The sequence below is a fragment of the Equus caballus genome, chromosome X (assembly GCF_041296265.1).
Source record: "Equus caballus isolate H_3958 breed thoroughbred chromosome X, TB-T2T, whole genome shotgun sequence".
Classification (NCBI taxonomy): Eukaryota; Metazoa; Chordata; class Mammalia; order Perissodactyla; family Equidae; genus Equus; species Equus caballus.
The window spans coordinates 20,069,548-20,082,485 of NC_091715.1; positions in this window are offsets into that span (position 1 = coordinate 20,069,548).

Below are 12,938 nucleotides of genomic sequence, written 5' to 3' on the forward strand. Positions count from 1 at the left end.
CTAAGTATTTCATTCTTTTTGATGCTATTTTAAATGAGATTGTTTTCTTAATTTCCTTTTCAGATAGTTCATTGTTAAATGTATAGAAATGTAATTGATTTTTGCATGTTGATTTTTTATCCTGCAACTGTACTGAATTTGTTCATTGGTTCAATCAGTTTTTTGTGTGTGGAGTTTTTAGGGTTTTCTACATATAAAATCTTGTCATCTGAAAAACAGATAATTTTACTTCTTCCTTTATGATTTGGATGCCTTTTATTTCTTTTTCTTGCCTAATTGCTGTGACTGGGACTTCCAGTAGTAGGTGGAATAGAAGTAGAAAGAGTGAGCATTCTTACTTTGTTTCAGATCTTAGAGGAAAAGCTTTCAGTTTTTCACCATGAAGTATGATTTTAGGTGTGCACTTTTCATATATGGCCTTTATTATGTTGATGTAATTTCCTTCTGTTCCTAGTTTGTTGAGAATTTTTATCATGAAACAGTATTGAATTTTGTCAAATGCTTTTTCTGCATGCATTGAGAACATCATAGGATTTTTATCCTTCATTCTGTTAATGTGGTGTAAGTCTGTTCAGATTTTCCGTTTCTTCATGATTCAGTCTTGGTAGGTTGTATTTTTCTAGGAATTTATCCCTTTTTTCTAAGTTATACAATTTGTTAGCATATAATTGTTCCTAGTAATTGCTTATGACCTTTTCTGTGGCATCAGTTATAATGTCTCCTCTTTTGTTCATGATTTTATTTGAGTTTTCTCTCTTTTTTCTTAGCTAATTTAGCTGTAATTTTGTCAATTTTTTGATGTTTTCAAAAACCAACTCTTAGTCTTGTCGATTTTTTTCTATTCTCTCTTTTGTTTATTTGTACTCTAATCTTTATTATTTCCTTCCTTCTGATAACATGGGGCTTAGTTCTTCTTTTTCTAGTTCCTTGAGGTGTAAATTTAGATTGTTTATTTGAGATCTTTCTTCTTTTGTAATGTAACCATTTATCACTATAAATGTCCCTCTTAGTATTGCTTTTGCTGCATCCCATAGGTCTTGGTATGGTTGCGTTTTTGTTTTTGTTTATCTCAAGGTATTTTCTAATTTTACTTTTGATTTCTTCTTTGACTCATTAGTTGTTCAAGATTGTATTGTTTAATTTCCACATACTTGTGAATTTTCCATTTTCTTTCTGCTATTGATGTCTAGTCTCATTCCATTGTGGTTGGAAAAGATACTTGGTATGATTTCAATATTCTTGAAATTGTTAAGACTTGTTTTTTGACCTAACACGTGACCTATCCTGGAGAGTGTTCCATGTGCACTTCAGAAGAGCATATATTCTGCTGCTGTTGGGATGAATGTTCTGTATATGTCCGTCAGGTCCATTTGGATCTTAGTGTTGTTTAAGTCTTCTGTTTTCTTACTGATTTTCTGTTTTGGAAAATCAGAGGTCTGGATGTTCTACTTGTTATTGAAAGTGGAGTATTGAAGTCTCCTACTATTATTGTAGTTTTTTTCTATTTCTCCCTTCAGTTCTGTCAGTGTTTGCTTTATATATTTAAGTCCTCTGATGTTAGGTGCATATTAATTTTTAATTGTTATATATTCCTGGTGAATTGACCCTTTTATCATTATATAATGTCCTACTTTGTTCTCGTGATGGTTTTGACTTAAAGTCTGTTTTGTCTGATATAAGTATAGCTACCTCTGCTCCCTCTGGTTACCATTTGTATGGATTGTCTTTTTCACACCTGAACTTTTAGCCTATGTGTATCCTTAAATCTAAAGTGAGTCTCTTGTAGACAGTGTATAGTTGGATCTTGTGTTTTTGTGTGTTTTTTTTTTAAAGATTTAATTTTTTTCCTTTTTCTCCCCAAAGCCCCTTTGGTACATAGTTGTGTATTCTTCGTTGTGGGTCCTTCTAGTTGTGGCATGTGGGACGCTGCCTCAGCGTGGTTTGATGAGCAGTGCCATGTCCGCGCCCAGGATTCGAACCAACGAAACACTGGGCCGCCTGCATTGGAGTGCGTGAACTTAACCACTCGGCCACGGGGCCAGCCCCTGTTTTTGTGTTTTTTTAATCCATTAAGCCACTCTATGTCTCTTGATTGGGGAGTTTAATCTGTTTACATTTAATGTAATTATTGAGGGAAGAATTTACTATTGCTATTTTGTTAATTATTTTCTGCCTTTCTTGTAGTTCTTTTGTCTGTTTTCCTCTCTTGCTGTCTTCCTATGTTTTTTTGTTGATTTCTTTATAGTGACATGCTTTGATTCCTTTCCCTTTTTCTTTTGTGTGTATTCTATAGGTGTTTTCTTTGTGCTTACCATGAGGCTTACATAAAAAATCTTATACTTGTTATAATCTAGTTTAAGCTGATAAGAGCTTAACTTTAATCACATACAAGTACTCTACACTTTTACTTCTCTTTGTCTCACTTTATGTTATTGATGTCACAGTTTATGTCTTTTTATGTTGTGTGTTCATTAATGTGTTTTATAGTTATAGTTATTTTTAAGACTTTTATACTGGAATTAGCTTTTATACTAGAATTAAAAGTGATTTACCCACCACTGTTACAGTATTACAGTATTCTGTATTTGTCTGTATATTTAGCTCTGTCAGTGAGCTTTATACTTTCATATTACTGTTTAGGATTCTTTCATTTCAACTTGAAGAACTCCCTTTAGCATTTTTTGTAAGGCAGTTCTAGTGATAATGAACTCCCCCAGCTCTTATTTGTTTGAGAAAGTCTTTATCTCTCCATTTTTGAACGATATATTTGCTGAATATAGTATTCTTGGTTGGCAGTTTTTTCTTTCAGCACTTTGTTCATATTCTCATTCCCTTCTGGCGTGCAAAGTTTCTGCTGAGAAATTCACTGATAGTCTTATGGGGTTTCCTTTTTGTGTGATGAGTCACTTTTGTCTTGCTGCTTTCAAAATTCTTTCTTTGTCTTTGAGTTTTAACAATTTGATTATAATTTGTCTCTGTGGACTTTTTGGTTCCTCTTTTTTGTGGTCATTGGGCTTTCTGGATCTGGATATCCAATTCCTTCTCCTGATTTGAGAAGCTTTTAGCCATTATTTCTTTGAATTAGTTTTCTGGTCCTTACTCTGTCTTCTCCTTCTGAGACTCTTTTAATGTATATATTGGTCTGTTGATGGTGTCCCATAAGTCACTTAAGCTATCTTCAGTATTTTTCATTCTTTTTTCTTTTTGCTCCTCTGTTTGGATAATTCCCACTGACCTGTCTTTGAGTTTGCAGATCCTTTTTTATGATTGATCTAGTCTGCTACTGAACCCTCTTAGTGAATTTTTCAGCTTAATTATTGTATTATTCAGCTCTAAGATTTCTGTTTGGTACTTTTTGATATTTTCTATCCCTTTGTTGAAATTTTCATTTTGTTCATACATTGTTCTCCTGACTTCATAGAACATGTTTCTAATGGTTATTTTGAATTCTCTGTCAGGTGAATCATGTATCTCTGTTTCATTAGGATTAGTTTTTGGAGATTTATCCTGTTCCTTTGTTTGGGAAATGATTCCTTGTTTCTTCATTTTCCTTGACTCTTTGTGTTTGTATTTGTGTATTAGAGAAAACAGCCACCTCTCCCAGTTTTCATGGACTTGCCTTCCATAGGAGGAGACCCTCACCAATCATCCCAGCCAGAGATTCTGGGGGCCTCTCAAAGCTTCATGCTAGTCCAAACTACTATCTTTGTTCTTAGTGACCCCCATGTGTTTAGAATATGTTGGGTCCATCAGCACTCCAAGACAGGTGAGACAGAAACCAGTTCATTGGGTAGCCCCTGGAAAGTTGGAACTTTTGATGTATAATCCAGCTCCTTCCCTTCCCAGGGAGAAGCTGGGATCTGGTTTTTTGTTTTGTTTTGTTTTGTTTTGTTTGTTTGTCTGGCCTGCTTGCTCTGTGCTGAGCTAAGGGGAGGGAGTACGGTCACTGGTTGTGTGCTAGTTCAAACTGCAGTCTTTGATCTCACTGAACCCCAGTCATCTAGTGTGTGCCAAGTCCTGTCAGAGCTCTGAGACAGGTGAGACAGAGTCCAGTCCCATAGGGAGCCCACAGAAAAGTTGTATTGTTGTATATGTGGTCTAACTTTCCCTTCCTGAGAGAATCTAGGAGCTAGGAGTGTCTTTCTGATTAGATGGCCTTGGCTGGGGGTAGGGATTATGGTGAAAGGGTGTCTTGAGTTTTCCTACTGGCTTCAATGTGGCTGGTCTTGCACTCGCCTGGAGTGCAGGTGCCTCTCAACTAGTTTCTGGATTTCCCACAAAGGGTGTTTGTACACGTCTTGGTTTTGAATCAGTGTGTCTGTTGGTAGAGGGAAGTCCAGGGCTTCCTATTCTGCCATCTTGTTGATGTCACCCCTGAACATTCTCCCTGGGATTTTAAGAGTTCTTTATATCTCATTGATACCAGTTCCTTTCTGTGACTTGCATTACAAATCTTTTCTTCCAGTTTATCATTTGTTTTTGTTTTTTTTTATTTTGCTTTGATGTTTTCTGCCATGAAAGTTTTAGAAAATCTGAACTTTATAGACTTTTTCTTTTTGCATCTAGATTTTGAGTAATAGTTTGAAAGCCTTCTTCTACCCTCAGGTTGGAGAGGAATCCATGCATATTTTTGTCTAATACTTGCATGGTTTCATTTTTTTACTTTCAGATATCTGATTCATTTAGAGTTTATTTTTGTGTAAGGTATGAGGTATGGATCTAATTTTATCTTTTTCCAAATAGCTACGCAGTTGTTCCAGCACCGTTTATTAAAAAGTCAGTGATATGAGATACCATCTTCATCATATATATCCGTATATACTCAGTTGTATTTCTGGAATTCCTGTTTTATAAACTGGTCTGTCTATTCAAGCACCAGTACCACAATTATAGAGGCTTTGTAGTCTGTTTTAATATCTGATAGGCCTACTCCTTCCTCATAACTTTTCCATTTCAGTGTAAGCACTGCTCTGATCCACAGACTCTCTTTCGGTTTCTTTTTTATTGCAATTGGTCTGTACTTTGTCTTTCTGAGAATGATTTTAGTTCCGTCTTAGGTCCTTTGTTGTCTTCTTCTTCTGCACAGTTTTTCTGGTTTACCCTAGCTTCTACAAATTCTTGAGAAAGGAGCTTAGAAGATAGCTCTACTGGAAATTGGTATTTATTTTTCTACTTACAGGTAATTTGATTTTTTGGGTATTTTTTGTCTTCTAGTTATAATGAGAGCATGGGAGTTTTGCAGTTTTGTATTTTATTCTTGTTGATCTGTATAGTTTTTTGGAGAATATGCAAAAAAATTCTTCTTTAGATGGTTACCATTATCTCACTGTATTGCCATTCTTTTTCCTATCCTGGTCAGAGCAGTACCTGGTAGGAAGACAGAGGAGAAGAAAACAGGGATCTAAGACCAATGCAAAAGCCATTACAGTTTACTAGAAATGCATTAATTTGTCAAAAATGAGTAATAGTAGTTAAGTTTTTTCTATAATGGGATTAGCATTTTCTAGCAGGCCTTTTAATAATACCAATTTTTTATATACTTTCAAAGAGCTTTGATATCAATTGAATTATTTACTTACAATTTAGGTATTAGTTCTTATAGGCCTTCTGGCTATCACTTAGTGCAAGGACAAAGCATGTAACTCAGGCAGTATCACTCTATTCTTAGAGGTTTGTTTGCAGCTCCTGTAAACGTTGGCAAGAAATGATATACTCCACCTTATTACCACTATGCCTTTAACATGTATTTTTAAATGACAAAAGTAATTGCTTAAACTATAATGTCTGGGGTAAAGCAACTTCATATTACTAGTTGTCGTTGGGAGTTTGAAAATAATAGAAGATATTGTCATCCTAGTCCTTTAAAATTGTACCCCACTGTCATTAAAAACAGTATTTTTTTTTTAAGATTGGCACCTGAGCTAACAACTGTTGCCAATCTTTTTTTTTTCTGCTTTATCTCCCCCAAATACCCCTGGTACATAGTTGTATATCTTAGTTGCAGGTCCTTCTAGTTGTGGCATGTGGGATGCCACCTCAACGTGGCCTGATGAGTGGTGCCATGTCTGCACCTAGGATCTGAACCAGCAAAACCCTGGGCCGCCACAGCAGAGTGCACAAACTTAATCACTTGGTCACGGGGCCGGCCCCAAAAACAGTATTTTTGGTGACATTACTCTGATAATTTTGCTTATTGGAATATCATTAGACTAATTGCCTTCCTAAAGGATTAGTGTGATAAGATTATATCTTTGATATGATGGACTTTTAACTTTTTAAAAAACCACCTTAATCATTTTTTTTATTAAAAGGTGAAAGATTTATCTTGCCATTTTGGCAAGTTACTGGCTTTTCTTGGGTTTCTCTCATGTATACATATTATTAAACTTTTGTTTGTTTTTCTCTTGTTCATCTGTGTCACGTCAATTTAATTCTTAGGCCAGACAGAAGAACCCAGAAGGGTAGAGGGAAATTTCTTCCTCCCCTACAATATTTACACAAACCTAGATGGTAAAGACTACTATACACCTAGGCTTTATGGTACTAATCTTATGGGACCACCATCATATATATGGTCCATCATTGACTGAAATGTCAGTATGTGGTGCATGACTGTGCTTTAGATACATCATACAGTATTTGTCTTTTTGTGACTGACTTATTTCACTTAGCATAAATGTAAGAGCTTGTAACTTTAAGCAAGACTTTTATGTTGTGTAATCTTATGAACTATGGGGCAGAGTAGATGGCCATGCTAAGCTGATTAATAATGTGAGGGTAAGCCTCACATTATTGTGTATAAGATAGTGTACAATTGTACACTGACAGTCTAATTTTGGTCAAGATTGGAATGACCAAAAGTTATTTCCAATTTACTGAGTTTTGTATCTATTTCATAAAACAGAGATACCTCATCATAATTAATATTAAAGGCCAATGAATGAATGGAAGAACTACATTCTAAACTTGCTTGGGAGGAGGAGTAATGGAGTGTTATGAAAGGATATGAATCATTTTTTAATCAAGATATTTTAAAATGATAGTGTATATATATAACTATCAGATAAGAGATTATTTCCTTCTGGAAATTCTGACATTTTACAGATATTCTTGATTCTTCTGATTTTTATTTATGCATTAGTCATGGATTTTATGGGCCCACTAAGGTTATATAAAAGTTACTTCCGTATATATAGTTTTTTTAAAAAATCAGGAATTAGTGTTGGATTTTGTCAAATGCTTTTCCTACATGTATTGATATGATCATGTGATTTTTCTTTTTTAGTCTGTTGATATGATGGGTTACATTAATTGATTTTCAAACAATAATTTTTTCAAATCAAACAAATATGTATCTTAGTATGTCTAAGTTTGGCTTACAGAGGAAAAATATACTTTTCTCTTTCCATTATTTCTAAGGAGAAACCCAAAATAACGAAATATATCCTAAAACTACAGAGAGACTTAAGCTACTTTTCCCTGGGCATATTTCATTTACACCCCTGTTAAAGAACGGATAGATATTACACGGTTAGGATAATTGTAGCACTTTATCAAATTGGCAGATACTCAGTAATCATTTTTGTCCCCATTGGGCAACAATAGATACAAAATAAAAGGATTCCTGTTGGTGTCCTTACAGCTGTGTCTGAATTGGAAGACACCAGCCCTCACCATTCCAGACGGTGGGTGAACCAGAGGAGTTCTGACATTTTCATGATGGTAGCTGGATATAAATACTTGGGTCATCCTGGAGACTTCTACTGCCCAGCCCAGTGTTTCTGTTTAGGCAATTCCTTCTCTTGCTGTATTTGTAAGCTCCAGATTATTTACTAAAGCTGTGGTACAAGAATTAAAATTCAAGAATCAAAAGACCCTCCAGTATTATTTCTGCAGTTGTGAGACAAGGCGCAAGAAGGAAGTATTTTTAAACCTAGGAATGCATTCTTTTAGCTTTAGTACTTGTAGATGCACACTATGTTAAGTGGTTTTTTCAGGCCAATAGTCAATTATCCAATGACCCAATTAGGAAAAATTCATTCATGAGGAAATGGTAAGAACCCTTACCATTGTGAAGGTTGGTTTGTTTTGCAATTTTACATAGAATTGTATACCCACATACTGGAGGTGATAAAAAGAATTTCTCCATTTCATTTTTATTAGATTTTACTGAGTGGAATGTAACTGTAAAGAATTAAGATGTTTAAAAATATTCTATATCTTTGACATCCAAATAACTTTATTGTTCAAAAGTTTTACCCTGGGAGAAGGTGCTTATTGCATGGATATTACCATTGCTCAAGTATTTTTGATAATCATTTTCTGGAATTCCCTTGAAGCTAGTTTATGCATCAACGCTACAAACTAGTGAAAGGATATACTGCTATCTCTTATCAAACTCAAGCACACTTTTCTAGTCTTCAGAAGCACAAACAAAGTTACTTGAAACAAGTTTCTATTTTAAGCATAGTAGGTATAAGTTGAAAGTAGTGAAATCATATTATTTAAAAGTCTCTATTTTGAACTAATTTCTGGAGATGTCTATGTAAATTAGTGAAAGGTTTGAATTGTTGCCATTAAAAAGACATGACAATTGAGAATACTGATGTATTCTGGATGTAGGACAAAAACAGCAATCTAATATATGTCTTAATTTAATGAAGAATCAGTTTTTGTCTTGGCTAATACATAATTGCCTTGTGTGTTAGTGTATACTGAGAGGTTTCTGGAATCGATTAATTTTAAGAAGTAAAGAATTCACTTATAGTCTGGTTGATAGTATAAATTGCTTAGTAAGACTCTCTTTTCATAATCAGTACCAAGTGATACTTCTGCTCAGCCCCTGCCCAAATGATTAAAAATATGGAATTCAGGCTAGATGATACAAATTGTTCTGGTTATATATTCTTGTCTTGGTCTGAAGATTCTCCCATATATTTATTTTCTACTATATATATATATATATATATATATATATAACACCATATAATATGTATGGTTTTATATGTATAACTATATAACATATAATTATAGTAATATACATATAGGTATATATAATATATCTACCATTTATACACATACACACACAGACACACACAGACACACACACAAACACCCCTTCTTCTCTTTCTCTCTAGTTCTGGGCATGTGCAGAAGTTGTAAAATGGTGGTCTTTAGTCCAGACTTGCTTTTGTTTTTTCTGAAGAATGTTGGCTTACACAGTATTTTAAGTCTGAATTATTTAAAAATCAGATTTTAAAATCCGGCTTTCTGGCTTCTCTTGACCAGTCAGAAGATCTGGCACTACTGTCCTCCTAACAACAACAAATCAGGTAGAACTGAGGGGAGGCTGTTCCTATGGTATAGGCCTTGTGCCCTGCCATTCACCACAGTCCCCACCACTTCTTATACCTTCCTCACACACAGGCCTAGAGTCAGTTGTCGTTTATCATCTAATACTAGGCCTGAGTTTGAAATCCTTGTTATGAGTCCTATTAAGGATTTTGATTTTAACCTTAAGGTCATTGGGGAGGGTTTTAAGCAGGGGAGTGACATGGTGTGGGGTCATGGAAATTTGACTGGCTTATTTTGGGGAAATTATTTAGCTCCTGTAAGGATAAGTGTTTGTTTGCAAATGGTTGTATCTCTCAAGCTAGAGATAATCATTGTTGGCTGTCTGGCAGGTTTGTGATTCTCCTCCTTTACTTTTTGGCCAAAAGGAGTCACAGCGTCTCTGATTGCTCTTAACTAGCCTGTTTTGTGTATTTGTATACTGAATGTGATCTTCCTGTTTCCTGGGGCTGTACCACACTGTGGAAAACTGTGATGTTGGACCCTATGGCTGTATAAACACCAGAGCTTAGTTCAGGAAGCCCCTCAGATTGCCAATAAGTATGAATTGAGTGATGATACTGTTCACAACGCCTTCCTGTCTGTTCTCCTGCGTGGCCGAGCATCCTTGTTTTTTAGACCCAGCCATTAAATATTAAAGCGACAGAAATAAAATTAATATGACAGAATGACATTCTTGCTTTTGCTAGAACTAAATGATGCTAATGCCCTTAATTAGATTCAATTCCATATGCCTAGAGAGTAAATTCTTCTTCTGAAAAGATAGAATACTAATGTCTTGCATTGATGAGGGGCCTTTTATCTGGGAGTTTTCCCACGTGGTTGACAAACCAACATGGCACAATAAAAGCAAAGCAAAAACAACTTCAGCCACAAATGGAATGTAACAACTGCTTACTGGTCTAGAACAAAACAGTAGGGCAGGAACTAAAGAAAGCTATTAAAAACATCATTAATGTTTATCCTGGATAGAAAGTATTATTTAATCCATGAAGTTACATTTTAAGAAAAGTAAGTTTTTGGAGAGTGGGAGTTAGCTATTTTAACTTCTGAGGACAGAACAAGAAGTAGTCTTCCAATGTGTATATATATTGTTATACTTGATCTACAAAGGTGATTAGAGAGTTTATCTCGATGTCTTTAAAGAATGGGTGCAGGGCAGGGGGGGAAGAGTGAGAGAAAGGGAAAACTAAGACATCTCGTACCTCAGTATGCCAGTCCGTGTGATGATATTGCGAGATACATATTATCAGGGGCCTTGTAGAGATGAGAAACCAAAGCTCAGAGAAAGTGAGGAGTTTGCCCAAGATAGCTGTTACTGGTGAAACTAGAATTGAAATTAGATCTGTTTGATTTCAAGCTCATATTTTTTCCTATCCTGCCATACTACTTTTCACTGCAGCTGTTGACACCTCTTGCTCTCAAAAATAGATGCTCTGTCTTCTAGGTAACAGATCTTTTGTCTCCCTCATCCAAAATTTAGATTAAATGTCCTAGAAGCATATGGAGCAGTGGGTCCTGTGGCACCTCCTTATGCTTCCTTAACCAACAGTGGCTTGTGTCCCCCAAATAGTGCCTGTATCGTTTCTGGCTTCTCCTTACTGCCAGGGAAGTTCCTTGCTTTTCCAAGGGCACTTTTCCCAAGTTGTTCAAGTGTTTGGGAATGTGGCTTGTTGTCTGGGAATGTGACTTACCATTCCAAAGTTGTTCTTGTCATCCTTTCAGAGTCTCTAGGGTCTTAATGCAAATAGTTTCCTGCCTCCATATCCCAGAGGTACAGAGGTTCTTGACTACTGTCTACTGATTCTCTACCACCAGCAATATTCAGTTAGCTAGTAACCTCTTCTTGCCTCCTCGCCCTCTCCCAGAATATCTATTCTAAAATAATTTCCTTTTACCCTTACAAGGCAACTGGCAAGCTTATTCTGCTTTCCTTACAGTCTCCCCTTCTTCCTTTAATTTTGATAGTTGTGTTGTATCTGCATTGCCAGAGCATATAACAATTACATGTCAGCCTAATCCCCATGAAAAGAAGAAAAATTTTAAAAACCTGATATCTTTGCATGTCGAATCGAATGCTCTCCTTTTCTGCTACTCACATTTGGGTAAGATAAGTTTCCCTGTACTTTTACAAGGAAGTTCCTGAGAATTGGACCAGGATAGCTTTCCAAGCTGCACAGCTCTTGGGCTCCCTCTTCTCATGTTACTTTGAAGGATTAAAAAACATGGTCTCTCAGTGTAGCCATCTCTCCAGTTATTTCTGAAAATTATCTTCATTGGCTTCCCATCCTACCACCCCTTGAATCTAGACTCTCTTTCCCCCCCCCCCCAAGTTCTTTCCCTGGGGTATATCCTCAGTGTGGGACTGTTTACTTTCTCGGGAGCCTGTGGGATCAGGCTGCCGAGCAACTGAACCCTCCCCGCATGCTCTTGCGCTCACCTCAAGTCGGCGTCTGAGAAGCCTCCTCCTGTTTCCACTGTTTTTCTAAGATTAGCCCCATTCCCAGGAGAGACTCCTCCTTTTCTTGGTGGTCATTTGCTGGCAATTTCTGGATTCTCTGGCTCTTAAGACCACCAGAAGTCCCTTTCTCTTCCCTCCTTTTGTACAGAGCTGCTGTTCCCACATTCCTCTTGTATCCAACCTGTATTCTGGATTCGTGGAGATTCATTTGAATTAATATTTTTCTTCTGCTACCCTACTTGATTTTTGTATTTTCCAGAGGAATGTAGGGAGATGATAAGTCTATGCCGTCTCCACCAACATTTTGCCAAAGGACAACAAGCTCTTCACTTGTCTCCCTGCTTCTGTGCAGCCTTGCCCGCAAAGTCCATTCTCAACCCAGAATGAGCATGTGAAAGCCGTTAGACTGTGTTTGCTGAAAACTCTTCAGTGGCTTCCCATCTCATTCAGAGAAAAGCCGAGGTCCTTACCAGGATCAACGGGGCCCTCCATGATCTGACCCCTTGTTACTCTCCCATCCCATCTCCTTCTACTCTCCCCCTTGCTCTCTCCGCCTCTTCATTTGTCCACAAAAGATCTGACCTGCTTCAAACTTGGGGACTTTTCATTTGCTGCTCTGTCTTGAATGACTTTCCCTAAGATACCCGCTTGGTCCTCTCCCTCACTTGCTTCTGGTCTTTTCTCAAATGTCTCCTTTTCTGTGAGACCTTCTGTGCCCACCTTATATAAAATGGCACACTCCATGACGTTTGCTAGCCCCTTTCTTTCTTTCTTTTTCTCCTTAGCACCCATCACTCTCTAGCCTACTATCCATTTTGCTTGTTGTTTTGTTTATTTTCTGTCTCCCGGCTAGACAAAGATTGATGTCTATTTGGTTTATTGCTGTATTTCCAGCCCTTAGAACAATACCTGACACAGATTAAGTTCACAATACACATTAGTTGAATGCATTAATAAGGGCAAGAAAATAGGTAAATTGTGCTATAAAAGTTCAGAGTGAAGAGTGGTTCTATCTGGCTAAGCACAGGAGATGGGGATAAGACAAGAGCTGACTGAACTAGTTCTCAAAGGATGATTAAGATTTAAACAGGTTTGCCTGCTAGTGTGATTTCACAGAGGTCTGCAT